The 14,830-nt window shown below is 45.2% G+C and overlaps 1 protein-coding gene and 1 long non-coding RNA gene across 4 annotated transcripts in view; both read right to left on the bottom strand.

Moving 5' to 3' along the window:
- Positions 1 to 14,830, bottom strand: part of SLC1A2 (solute carrier family 1 member 2) — a 176,199-nt gene that overhangs the window by 137,137 nt on the left and 24,232 nt on the right. The gene's annotated exons all lie outside the window — the stretch shown is intronic.
- Positions 12,633 to 14,035, bottom strand: LOC134969858 (uncharacterized). Of its 2 annotated transcripts, XR_010189531.1 has the most exons (4): positions 13,609 to 14,035; positions 13,429 to 13,527; positions 13,273 to 13,345; positions 12,633 to 12,822 (listed from the first exon to the last, which is right to left on the bottom strand). It is a non-coding gene; the product is annotated as an uncharacterized LOC134969858 (long non-coding RNA). The 2 variants fall into 2 exon arrangements; XR_010189530.1 differs by having other exon boundaries at positions 12,633 to 13,345.

The raw sequence follows: 14,830 nt of genomic DNA, 5'->3' as shown, positions 1-14,830 counted from the left end.
GTCAGGATGGCCAGTCACGCACAGAAGTGAGTACAACACTGCATGCAGGCGAATATGCGCAATTAGCTTTGCACACGCAATCCAGAAGCAATTATAGCTGACTTGCGTTCAACCTCTCTGTCTTTAGTAAAAGTCGCCAGAGACCAAGAAGAAGCCGGTACATGAATGTTGTCAGAAGGTGGACAGTTAAACAGAAATGGTCCTGCATGGCAGGCTGCATTTCCAATGTGGATGATGTCAGTATTATCCAACCTGGAAACTTTATCACACGTTTATAAATACGAATGCAAACAGGCAAAGCATTTTGGAAAAGCCAGCTTTATAGGGAAACAACCTCCCTGGGATTAGGGGCGAGACGCCCTCTAGTAATCACTGAGGGGAGCAGAGTGAGTGTCAGCTCTTGAAATGTCCACAGTTTGCTAACAAGAACAGATCCGCTCAGCACGACTGAAATCTGCTGAGTGGGCGGAAAGTGCCGACGCTGTCTGCTGACGGAGACTCAACATCTTCATCTCTTTTCCCAGCTGCCTTTTTACTTTGTACATGCTGCATGGTTCATTGCATCCTCTGGTTTTACAAAGGATAAGTCATTTATCTTAGATAATCAGTCCCTGGATTCAGCGCTGCAGTCTCTGGATTTCGGGACAAATGACACCTGCTTTATCTTGGATGCCAGTGAAAGAAGTCCCTGTGGTTTCATATATGTTTGCTGTGTTCTGTGCTGGCTAATTGAGCTATAGATCACTGTTTGCTGCATACAAAGCTCCCCTGAGGGGGGGGGGGGGGGGGGGACTATGGGGACTGGTGTCCCAGGCTCTTACAGTAGTTCCTACTACCAATACCTGAAGAGCTGTAAAACAACAGCAGGCTGATACAAAGGGATTACTTTTTCCCTGTGCATCAGCCCCCTGTGAACCATTCCTGTAGGTCCGCAATGCTCCACCTATATGTAACATCACAATGTATGACATCACATATTGGTTGAAAGGTGCAGCAGAATATATATTTTTTTCGGGTGGAGTGGCCCTGTCTCCTTTGTCAGTCCCGGGCCCCACTATTCCTGATGGCAGCCCTGCTGCCTGCACTAATAGTACCCTGGCATGCGCTCCCAAAGAAATTCCTAAATTCCAAACAGTGGTCCAGACACCCACAACCCCCGGAACGCACCCATTTCCCCGGTCATTTAGCGGCACTATGGCGACACTGAACAGCGATGGGGTAGGGATGCAATTCTGCGATTGCCAATGTCACGCGCCCCAGCCTGTTGCTGAGATGCAGAATTTTGTGTTCCTAGGAAAATGTAAATGTTGGCAATTAACTGTATAATTGTAATATTGCGATGAGACTCTTGTGGCTGTTTGGCTCTGGCTCTGCCATGTAATTAAAAACAAATTAGTGCTTTAATGACTGTGGAGGCAGCTATCCTGCGGCTGAGCCAATATTCATATTAATAATGCATCCGATGGTTCACTGGAATCCAGGGATATCTGTGGGGGGAATGGGATATTTCCAGGATGAAAGTTTATAGTCAACTGAATTTCTTCTAGGGGGGTGAGGAACAGGGCTGGCAAAGCATTGCGTGGGCCCCAGTACTATGAGTGGTGTGGCAACGTGGAGGGGTGTCCGGGTCTTGTTGAGGGGTCCACTACATAACAAGCACGGCTGGTGGAGACTAGCAAGTTACGGGCCTGGGTGCTAACGATTGGGGGGTCCGCAACAGCCAAAGGCTGTTCCTCCATGCTGGTTTTTGCGGCCTGCAGCGCAGGTCTCCGGATATTGGTGACGTAATCTTGTATCTATGCTGTACAGGAACAGTAATTAATGGGACACACCAGGTCATAGGGCGTATGTATCAAAGCGTAGAGAGAAATAAAGCACCAGCCAACCAGCTCCTAGCTGTCATTTTTCAAACCCCGCCTGTACCATGGCAGCTAGGAGCTGATTGGCTGCTACTTTATCTCTCTCTAAATAAAGGCTAATATTTAACAGTACAATAATATATACTTTTGTGTTACTATTCTATTGTTTCATTTCATGTAGCGGATAGCGTCTGCCGCACAGCACCAGAGTACAGGCTGACGGAGGAGGGAATACGAGGGACACTTTGTTACCCACTGGGGCACAGCAATGTTTCACCTGTACTGTAAGCACAGATCTGTCCCTGCACATTGGGGGTAATTCCAAGTTGATCGCAGCAGGACATTTTTTAGCAGTTGGGCAAAATTATGTGCACTGCAGGGGAGGCAGATATAACATGTGCAGAGAGAGTTAGATTTGGGTGGGGTGAGTTCAATCTGCAATCTAAATTGCAGTGTAAAAATAAAGCAGCCAGTATTTACCCTGCACAGAAACAAAATCACCCACCCAAATCTAACTCTCTCTGCACATGTTACATCTGCCTCCCCTGCAGTGCACATGGTTTTGCCCAACTGCTAACAAATTTGCTGCTGCGATCAACTTGGAATTATCCCCATTGTGTTTCCTTCCCCTCCCCAGCCAGAGCGCAGCTCCTCTCACTTAGCAGCTGGAATCCCAGCTCCATCCCCATGTGCCGGCGTAGCTGGGGCTGTGCTGCCCTCTGTTGGCTCTCCCAGGCTCTTTAACCCACTCTCTAGTCTGCTTTATTATATGGAGCTACAGTATGGGAGAGTGCGAAATAAACGTTATTATAGCTATAATGATGATCGCATGAATACGCAGGGTTTTAATGGGAGATTTACTAAATCTTATAAAACTTGAACTGCTCACCCTACTTCTAAACATAATGGCCCTCATTCCGAGTTGTTCGCTCGCTAGCTGCTTTTAGCAGCATTGCACACGCTAAGCCGCCGCCTACTGGGAGTGAATCTTAGCATAGCAGAATTGCGAACGAAAGATTAGCAGAATTGCGAATAGACACTTCTCAGCAGTTTCTGAGTAGCTTGAGACTTACTCCTACACTGCGATCAGTTCAGTCAGTTTCGTTCCTGGTTTGACGTCACAAACACACCCAACGTTCCCCCAGACACTCCCCCGTTTCTCCAGACACTCCCGCGTTTTTCCCAGAAACGGCTGCGTTTATTCGCACACACCCATAAAACGGCCAGTTTCCGCCCAGAAACACCCACTTCCTGTCAATCACACTCCGATCACCAGAACGAAGAAATTTCTTCGTTAAGCCGTGAGTAAAAATACCAAACTTTTTAGCAAATTTACTTGGCGCAGGCGCACTGCGAACGTTGCGCATGCGCAGTTTGCGACTAATCGCACCGATGCGAAGAAAAATAACGAGCGAACAACTCGGAATGAGGGCCATTGTGTGGAGACTTGTAATACCACATAGAAGAAAAAGAGAAATTGCAGCTGCACACTCTAATCTAATCACTGCTAATCATTATAATTATAATAAAATCTGCAATAGAACATAAAGTCAATTTGAAGTGCTTAGCATCAATTATGCTTTCCCCCTCGCTGTTCCTGGAGGCAGTGAGACCATATTTGCCCCATTGCACACACATGCAGACAGGGGCAATGATACTGGGGGTAATTCTCACAGCCTGCGATCAGGTCCGAACTGCGCATGTGTATGAACCGCAATGCGCAGGTGCGTTGGATGCCTGCACCGGGCATCGGTGCATAGCGACAGTATGGTGCGAAAAAAGGAGATTGACAGGTAGAGGGCGTTTCTAGGTGGCAACTGACCATTTTCTGGGACTGTCAGGGAAAACGCAGGCGTGTTCAAGCGTTTTCAGGGTGGGTTCCGGACGTCAATTCCGGCCCCGGACAGGCTGAAGCGATCGCAGCAGCTGAGTAAGTCCTGGGCTGCGCAGAGACTGCACAAAATCAGTTTGTACAGTTCTGCTATACATGCGATCACACACCTGCACATCTCAAATACCCTCCCCCTGTAGGTGGCGACTATCCGATCGCAGGGCTGCAAAAATGGCTGCCCAGCGATCAGATCTGAATTAGGCCCACAGTACATACGTGCCCGGGAAAACGGTATTATGGGTGGGTGGCCAGGTGCAAATACACTGGTATTAGTGACAGTCCCAGCACTAGGGAACCACTTGTGATTGGCTGATTATGACGGCACCGCTGATGCAGATATAATATACAGTATATTATGGAGGGGGGGGGGGGGGGGGGTGTGTGAGTGTGTGTGTGTGTGTTATGGCTCACGTTGCTTTCCGTAGTGGAGATGAGACGTGTGTACTGCAACTGGGCATAAGTGACGTATACCAGGCGCATATGCTGCCCTATCGGAGCAGTACACAGCTCTGCGGCTCAGCACCTGGGCAGAAATACGCTATATCTGGGTGCCTTTGTATTATTCCTATTATGCATCCAATCCTACATCAGCCCCTATCTGTGTGCTGTATAAATGTGCGCTACATACAATATTATCCACCTGTATTTATGGAGACAAATGAAGTATTGCTAGTATAGCCTGGGGTCTGACCTCTCCCCGCGGGTCCTCATCATTGCTCAGTGACCTCATTGGTGGATGTATTCCTGTAGCTCTCACCGTCATTGCCAATAGAGCATGTGGGGGTCTATTTACTAAGCCTTGGAGAGAAATAAAGTAGATGAAGATAGGAGCTGATTGGCTGGTTAACTGCCATGTTACAGGCTGTGTTTGAAACATGAGTTGGGAGCTGATTGGTTGGTACTTTATCTCCATCAACTTTATCTTTCTCCAAGGCACAGTAAATAGAGCGCATGGTAACTAGGGGTTCCAGTCAGGACGTCCACATGTGTAGAATGTCGTCACTGACATAATATTTACATGGTAAAAATGTTGACATTGTCAGTGCTGACGTGTCATCGGCCACCATTATGAACATGTAGACCTGATGATGACATAACAAATGTCGACACGTCATACCACACCCACAACTAGCCTAATTAACTAATTCTGGTGTTAAGCAGGTGAAGAGACATCTCTATGTGGGGGAGATGCATCAAAGCAGAGCCGGCCCTAACCAATATGATGCCCTAGGCAAAATTTTGGCTGGTGCCCCCTAGCACCACCGCTGGTTCCGCCTCTGACCTTGCACCTATTTCCCAGCACCATCACCCCTCACCTATAGCAGTCCTTATTGTGGTGTTTGTAGATGTACCCCCTATATTTTAAATAGGAACAGTTCGCACATTTGCCGCACAGCCCAAAAAGGGGTGTGTTTTTGCTGGCAAGGGGCATGGCCACACAATAGTAATCCCAATTCCAATTACGCCACACAGTACTGCAACTTTATTCACATTTGATCATGCGATAGTGTCCATAATTCATATTATATCCCACAGCAGTATCACTTTACCTTATAAATGTTACTCCTCACAGTAGAGCCCCTTATTCACATTACATCACACTGAATTGCTCCTTATTCACATTACACCACACCTAATTGCTCTTTATTCACATTAGACAACACAGTAATGCCCTTTATATACGCAACGCCACATAGTAGAGCACCTTAGACACATAATGCCACAGAGTAATGCCCCATACACATATGAGACACATTATTAATGTCCTTATAAACATAATGCGCCTTACACATTATGACAACCTTTATTAATGCCCTTTTACACATAATGTCCCTTACACATATGCCGCACATTATTAATGCCTTTATACACATAATGACACACACAGTGCCACCTACACATTTGCTGCACATTATTAGTGTCAAAATAAGCCGAGCGCTCGGTGAGTGGTGGTGTATAAATGATTGTCAGCAGCAACTTGAAAAGGGAAATGCCAGTCCCCTGAGATAAACCTATGTAAAACTAAATTCAAGTAGCGCTCAACAATCAAAATGAAAAAAACATTTATTTTTTATATAAAATATAATGATAATTACAGCAAAACTCCCGGGAGTATAATTTGACACAATATGACATAAAAATAATTTATCTCTAAACCAAAATAGAATGATTTTTAACTAAATGAATATTCCTATTAGTCTAAAACATATAACCCCGGAAATCTCGTTCTGAATAGAATACAACAATGATTAACACCTGTAGGTGCACAGGCCAGCCCGGCGGCTACCCCAGGCACTGCTCTCCATCCCCCGTGCAGGGGTTAGCGGCTGACCGCATCAACAACGCTCCGGGCTCTCCCTCCCGTCACCACTACAGTGGCTTGAGATCTGATACAGCTCAATTATTTCTATGTTCATTTGAACACTGCTTCATTATTTCAAAAGGTACCTCCCATCATAAAATCACTGGAATTATCATTCAGTTGTATATTAATAGGACTGCTCGGGACACTCATAGATCAAGTGAGTTATATGCATTGCATACAGACCCTTAACCAATTTTAAATAGCTATTAATCATTGTTGTATTATATTCAGAACGAGATTTCCGGGGTTGGGTGTAGTACTGGTGACCGGCGGTCTCCTGACCGCCGGTCACCTTACCGACGCCGGGATCCCGGCGGGGAGGGGCAAGTGCAGCAAGCCCCTTGCGGGCTCGCTGCACTCGCCACGCTGCGGGCTCGGTGGCGACCTGCGGTCGCCACGGGTTCTATTCCCACTCTATGGGTGTCGTGGACACCCACGAGTGGAAATAGTCCCTGTTGGTCGGCATGCCGACCATCGGGATAGTGAGCCGTCGGACTCACGGAGGAGGTCATGTGACTGTCGGTCAGCTGACCGACGGTCACATGAATACCACCCCCGGGGTTATATGTTTTAGACTAATAGGAATATTCATTTAGTTAAAAATCATTCTATTTTGGTTTAGAGATAAGTTATTTTTAGGTCATATTGCGTCAAATTATACTCCCGGGAGTTTTGCTGTAATTATCATTATATTTTCTATAAAAAATAAATGTTTTTTTCATTTTGATTGTTGAGCGCTACTTGAATTTCGTTTTACATTTCAGTGCCCCTATACACATAATGACACACATACAGTAGTACCCTGTTACACATATGCGCACATTATTAATGCCCTTATACACATAATGACACACATAGTGGCAGGCCCGGCGACAGGGGGGGTCAAAGGGGACTCCCGTACCGGGCCCCGAGGTTAAGAGGGGCCCCAAGAATCTGGCGCAGCCGCTTTTACTGACTGCATGGTGTCCGCCATATCCGGGAGGAAGGAAGGCAGGAGGAACCTGAGCGGCACGCTGACTGAGCAAGCCAGTGCTGTAGTGCGGGCTCCCAGCACCTGTCACGGAAGGACACCAGGGGGGAAAAGCTCTATAGGAGATCCGCGCTTCCACACAGCAGACCAGCGCTGTGCATTTGGGGCTCTCCACACTCTGCAATCAGCAGCTTTAGATCTCTGTGAGCGTTGCCCCTGTGCTCTATGGATCCGGGCACTGCTAGGAGGGAAAGGTAGGGAAAGCTGCCTGCAGCACATGGTATTTCCCCCGCATATTGACAGTGAAGCACCTGCCAACTCTTCCTAAAGTACCTATACATAGTGTGTGTGTGTGTGTGTGTGTGTGTGTGTGTGTGTGTGTGTGTGTGTGTGTGTGTGTGTGTGTGTGTGTGTGTGTGTGTGTGTGTGTGTGTGTGTGTGTGTGTGTGTGTGTGTGTGTGTGTGTTTTATGATATTTTATGTGTCTGTTTCATGCTGCTGTTTAGATATACCTTATTTTAGCACCACTTCATATTGATATTAAAACTGCTTCATATTCTAGGCAGAGCGCTAGTTTATATTGTTTGACAAGAGGAGTGTGTATGCAGCCGGTACACTGTGTTTACGGTAGTGTGTGCGTGTGATGCTGTTACCTTTGCACTCCGCCTCCTCCTCCCATATACTTGGAGTCAGTAATACACCTACTGTGGCATAACGTGAATAAGGGGTAGAATTGTGTGGTGTAGCGTGAATAACGGACACTACTGTGTGGGGTAATGTTAATAAGGTGTACTACTGTGCGGTGTAATAATGTGTGTAGTAATTTTATATGGGGGGGGAGGGGCATGTCAAGATAACAAAAACACTAGTTTCGACCCTGATGTAGTGGTGATGTTTATAGCATAAGTCACATAGCTGTCAGAAGCATATACAGTATTATACAGTATCCTATGTATTACATAATGGCCATATATGGGGGATGGGGGGCCCAGAGATAGCCGTGTACCGGGCCCCAAGATTTCTGTTGCCGGCCCTGCATAGTGGCCCCTTACACATATGTTGCACATTATTAATGCATTTTTACATGACACACATAATGCTCCTTACACATATTCTGAACACTACTGCACAACCAACCCACTCACATGCACACAGCACTCACACTGCCACTAACACTGTGACCTCTGCCTCTGCTTGGATACAGATGTGTCCTCATAAATCTTGCCTCAATGCTAACGTCGGGCACACCTTTTTTTTTAATGAAAATGCATCTTATTTGCATTGCTATGTGGCTAGGATGCACAAGCAGCTTCTGCTGATTAAACTGATATGCAGCATGCCTATATACTGTGTGAGACTGTGGCTGTATCTGCATATGAAATGCTACACACACAGAATATAGGCATGCCGCATATAATTTTAATCAGCGGAAGCTGATGCCCCTAGGCATATCAAATGCCCTAGGCAATTGCCTAGTTTGCCTATGCCTATGGCCGGCTCTGCATCAAAGCGTGGGGTAGATGTATTAACCAGCCAGGTGCACTATCCAGGGTGCTAAAGGTTATTCCGCCTGACGCCTGGATGGAGACCTTCCAGCAACACTGCTAGGAAGACATGAGGGTAATGGGCCAACGAGCCGGCTGATGTCTCTGGTAGGGAGGAAACGGTTCCTTGTGTCATCACCCAGCCTGCGGCAGTACCCAGGGCACTAACAGGGAGGCCAGCCAGGCATAGCAATATGTGGTATCAGTAGATAGATGGAGAAGATTGCTCATTTACATAATTTGATTTATATGAGACAGATAGATGCATAGATAAATATGAAAAGGATATATGAGCAAATGATACATAGACACCTATAACAGAATGGTATATAGACGTAGTCATAGTTGCCTACCCTCCCTCATTCTGCAGGAGACTCCCTGAAATAGTAGTAATCTCCCTAACTCCCTAAATAGACCAGCAATCTCCCTGATTGCGCCTTACCTCCATTATATAACTAATACATTCCTGGGGGGGGGGGGGGGGGGGAGAAATCAGAGAGATACATACATTTAAAGTGGCTCATCAGTGCCATTTCCCTGCATTGGTTATAAGGCACAATGGGGGTAATTCTGAGTTGATCGCAGCAGGAATTTTGGCCCTCATTCCGAGTTGTTCGCTCGCAAGCTGCTTTTAGCAGCTTTACACACGCTAAGCCGCCGCCTACTGGGAGTGAATCTTAGCTTTTTAAAATTGCGAACGAAAGATTCTCAAAATTGCGACCACACACCTCTTAGCAGTTTCTGAGTAGCTCCAGACTTACTCGGCATCTGCGATCAGTTCAGTGCTTGTCGTTCCTGGTTTGACGTCACAAACACACCCAGCGTTTGCCCAGACACTCCTCCGTTTCTTCAGCCACTCCCGCGTTTTTCCCAGAAACGGTAGCGTTTTTTCGCACACACCCATAAAACGGCCTGTTTCCGCCCAGAAACACCCACTTCCTGTCAATCACATTACGAACACCAGAACGAAGAAAAAACCTCGTAATGCCGTGAGTAAAATTCCTAACTGCATAGCAAATTTACTTGGCGCAGTCGCACTGCGGACATTGCGCATGCGCAGTAGCGACTAATCGCTCCGTTGCGAAAAAAAATAACGAGCGAACAACTCGGAATGACCCCCTTTGTTAGCAGTTGGGCAAAACCATGTGCACTGCAGGGGAGGCAGATGTAACATGTGCAGAGAAAGTTAGATTTGGGTGGGGTATTTTGTTTATGTGCAGGGTAAATACTGGCTGCTTTATTTTTACACTCCAATTTAGATTTCAGTTTGAACACACCCCACCCAAAAATCTAACTTTGCACTTCTGTGTGTGTGGGGGGGGGGGGGGCGGGAGGGGGAGGGGCGGCACTCACATGCGGGGCGGACTAGCCCTGTGCTGGGCGTCCCCCCACATGTCAGTGTGAATGAACATAGCTGTGCTAAATTTAGCACAGCTACGATCAACTCGGAAAGACCCCCTTAGTCCCCTGTTTAGTGTTGGGCTTGTGACTTGTTGCTGTAAATATCCCATGTGGAGTCCATGGTTTAAATCCCACAAGAACAAGCTGCATTTTTCATTACTTTGGACTGTGCCTGATGATAATTAATGAAGTTGGGACAATTCTACAAACTATCATGTGTACTAGTGGTCCCTTGCAGGCTATCATGGTGGACTAGTGGTCCCCTGCAGGCTATCATGGTGGACTAGTGGTCCCCTGCAGGCTATCATGGTGGACTAGTGGTCCCCTGCAGGCTATCATGGTGGACTAGTGGTCCCCTGCAGGCTATCATGGTGGAGTGCTTAGTTTGTATCCGCACATATACTATGGTTTAGCACCTTGGATCCTGCAACTGACTGATGAAAAGAAAAGTCTCCTTACTTAGGATGTGAGCTGGGTCAGTGGTCTAGCAGCCTGCCTGTGATGGTGGGGTCCAGGGTTTGAATCCCAAGCCCAGCTTCTTCTGCACAATAGTGATCGATAATATTGAGCAAATTTATTGTATTGTCAGTTCCTAGGAGAGCTCACTCAGTATATAGCCTGGTGGTGTTGGGAGCACTGGTTTAGGAATGGCCATCGACCATCGATGATTCATAATCATCAATGGTTTTTGGTTGACGTAGAATACTTTTGCCATTGGTGGGGGAGACCCAGATGGTTTCCCTCCATCAATGGCATGGCACAACCAAATATTATTATCTTCTTTTTTTTCAGTAGGTGCCAGGACACGGAGCATAGCTCCACCCCTGACACCCACGAAGACACACCCTCAGGCCCTGGTTGGCCCTCGGCTCGCTCAATACTAAAGTAGGAGGTGACCATGGATGGGTGAAACCATTGATGGTTCCCTTACAGATTGTTTCCGACCATTGAGGTTATCCATCGATGGATAACCCACCGATTGCAATCCCTACACTGGTTCAAGCACCAAGATGGGTTTTAGTTAATATCTTGATCTGCCTCATTGTACAGCGTCACTCACTGCATCCACGCCCCACTTGGTACATATGCCAAATGTGGCCAAAGTCTGAAAACGCAATTTTCTGGATTTTGGTCACATTTTCCCGTTAGTACATCCTACCCATGATGAGGAAGAATGGAGATTTTTGTTCCGGTCACACAATATTGCACCATCGAGATCCTAAATAAAAGCCCATGTGAGTGCCTGCACCATCACCACCATCAGAGAACCAGGCTATATTCTGGATGAGCTACAGTATCCTGGGATCTGCCAATACAATGACTTTCCTCAATATTATCAATTGCTGTCCTGCAGAAGAAGCTGGGCTTGGGGTTCATACCCTGGACTCCACCATCACAACCAGGCAGCTAGACCACTGACCCAGCTCACATCCTACTGAAGCGAGGAGACTCATGTTCACCATCCAAGGTACCATTACACAGTATACCTGGGGATTCAAGCTAAGGACTCCACCATGACAACCTGCAGAGACCCACTGACCACTGGGCAACTGGTTTTACATCAGATGGTATATTTGTCCCAATATCATTAATTATCATGGTTCAAAATCCAGTATAATGGAAACAGCAGCTTGTTGCTGGGGGTATGGTGTGGCTGGTTGCTGGTGGTGGTGAGGAGCCGCCCTCGGGTGTCATCTGCAGAAGGATCTCTATCTAGGGCATTGCCTGGTATGCTGCAAAATCTGGCTGTGGACCCTTCTGTGGATTTGGACACTGGTGCCGAAAGGGGGCATGGGTACTCATTTTACCTGGTCCCAGGCTTGTTGGAGGGGCCTGGCGAAGGCCTGAGTCCTCACCTTTTGAGGCAAGCGAGTTCCTCCTACTCTTCCCAGTGACCTCTTAACGAAGATGGTGCCGCACACTGACAGCTAAGACTCTGTGTAATCTAGTGCACCTGCACCATCATCCCAAATATCACTAGGAAGATGGCACCGGCGAGTAGGAGGGACCTGCTTGCCTTTACAAGGTAACAATAATGCACTGATTGCTCTCCCCACCTGGCAAACCCCCATCCCCTGTGCAGCCACCAATTTATATATATATATATATGTTTTGTAGGGAACACGGCCACACACCCTGTGCAGACCACGCCCCCATCAGTACCTGGGCCCAATGCCGCTCTCTCTGGCCCTAGATTTGGACCAGGGACCTTGACATGACATCACCCAATTAATATATATATATATATATATATATATATGTGTATAGCCTGACGACGGTTGTAATAAATACCGAAACGTTGCAATTTGATGGGCTGAGGTCCCATTCATTTATGTAAGTCCTGTGAGTGCCGCTCGTTCATGTTTGCATGTATATATATATATATATATATATATATATATATATATATATATATATATATATATATATATATATATATATATATATATATATACACTAGCAGATGTATAGGGGGCGCTCAAATAACAGTCTCAAACTTTCTTCGGATTGAATATCCACAGTCGACAAAGGTTTCTAGAAAAAAACCCTCTCACCAGAATACACCCAGACAACAATTCACTAATTAGTCCATTTCCTTTAAAACGGCAGAATTTATTAAAAATTTATATATTAACAGCTCTTACATTTGTCTTGACATTCGTGGGATAAGATCTTAATTGTACTTGCTGCCTACCCCAGCCGGGGGGAGCTCCTAAATGCAGCTTGTCCACCCACTATGTCTAAGACCTTCACCCAACGCGTTTCGTCTATACAGACTTCCTCAGGGGTGTCTTTAACAGAAAATTAAAAACCTTATTAACAGCATAATTTACAGAAATCCTTATAATACATATAAAAATATAATAAAGTTTTTATAATAACATAATCTGGGTGTTGGTGTGTACTTATATAGGAAAGACATTTATTGACTTATATAGCTTTTTATAGGTATCCTGAATATCTCACTTCAACCATAATCTCTGATCTAATCCAAAAAACTCCACATTAGAAATATTAGTAGTATTAGATGAATCAGAGAAGAGAAATTTTCTTCTCTCTACAAATTAAGCAATTTAAACCAGAAAGCTTTCATACTGGATTTCATATATAGTCACATGGCCACAATACCATCCTATAGCAGGAGGTCTTAACAATTACATTTTCAACAAATATATTTTCAACACTAGTCAGTTGTATCATCTATATAGAGGATTTAATTTAAGCAAATTTGAGACACTTACTTTCTACAGGTAAGAGCAATATGTCCTAGCAGATAATTTGTATAAAATGGGGGACTCCCATGACGACACAATTCTGTGGGCATAAGATATTATATCAATTTCCCAGTCCCAATCATGAAATCAATTAAGGAATTGTTAATATCAAATAATACTTACATTAAAATTAATATATATCCTAATATGGACAGGTGATCCCAGAATCTTAAATAGCCAACGTTTTAGGAACCTCCAAATGTCTCTATAACATTCGTTATTCTAAAGGTAGAGGAAAGTTAATTTACTAAATAAACTATTTAAACCATACGCAGGCCCACCGGTATTTAAACCAACACTTACTATTGCTTGTAATCTGGAGCTTGTGTCCTCTGTGCTGGCTTGGCTCTGAATGAACTACAGAGACTCTATTTGGGCTTTTATTCTCTCCAGTTATTACCTCACTTCCTATCATTATGGTTAATTTAATTTATCTAGTGCCTTCTTTTTTATTAATATTAACTATACTTTTTAAATAATAAATCAAAGGTCCCTTCTTTTAAACTTTTAATCTATACTTAACTTAAATTTCTATTTTTAAACCGCTCCCCTTATGGCAAAAATGTATTAATTGCTTTAATTAATCCAGTACACATGGACCAATTCTCCTGTATGTGTGTGTCAAGCCTCGTTCTGAATCCCCTTAAGTTCCCATAGAGTGAAGGTCCACTTTACTTCTTTAGTGTGTCTTATTTCAAACATCCCGTGTCATCACTTCCTGGCTGTGGAACGCATTCCACTCACTTTAGACCCGCGCTTCCTCATATAACCCATCTGACTCCCAAAGCATCGCTTCCTAATCGTGGAACGCTCCTGCGTTCCACCCTCTTGTTCCGCTCTAACCAGCGCTCCTTTACATAGTCCGTCTGGCTTCCGTGGCGTCACTTCCTGGTCATGGAACACTCTGCGCTCCACTCTCCAGTCCCGCTCCGGCCAGCGCCCGTCTTCACAATGCGTCATGACGCTCCACTCGTGGACGCCATGACACCGTCTCCTGGCAACCCGACGCCTACCACCGGGCTTGGCTATACTGTGCGTGTTCTTATAATTAATAGTCACACGATGTGTGATTCTATTTCAGTGTTATTTAATATACTTATAAAATTAAATTTGTGTATATTCATTTAGATACCATTGTGATTCAATTAAATGCCCTTTTCAATGTGAACAATCCCATAATTCCTGTGCATAAATGTGATCTTAATGCCTATATTAATCTTTTTGTATGGGCATAACAAATTAGCCATATTATTTTTTTCTTTATGGTATGTATACTTGTAATAATAGCGTTCTATGCTATACGCATAGTGATCCCTTTATTATTGATATAGATACAACTAACTAGCGTTTCACAATATAAATTCCTACAATCCTAAAGTGAAGGTAATATACATATATCTCCTATATATTAGCCCTGTGACTCTGTGCTTGGCTTTCTAACGCTGGGTGGAGTCACAGCGGTGGGCGGAGTCACAGAGCCTGCCCACCACATGTGCAGCAAGTCTCTGCTCCTCCTTTCTCCCCC

The sequence above is a fragment of the Pseudophryne corroboree genome, chromosome 11, assembly GCF_028390025.1.
Source record: "Pseudophryne corroboree isolate aPseCor3 chromosome 11, aPseCor3.hap2, whole genome shotgun sequence".
In the NCBI taxonomy this organism is placed as follows: domain Eukaryota; kingdom Metazoa; phylum Chordata; class Amphibia; order Anura; family Myobatrachidae; genus Pseudophryne; species Pseudophryne corroboree.
Note: the sequence above shows the minus strand (reverse complement) of the source record. Positions and strands in the feature narration are given on the sequence as shown.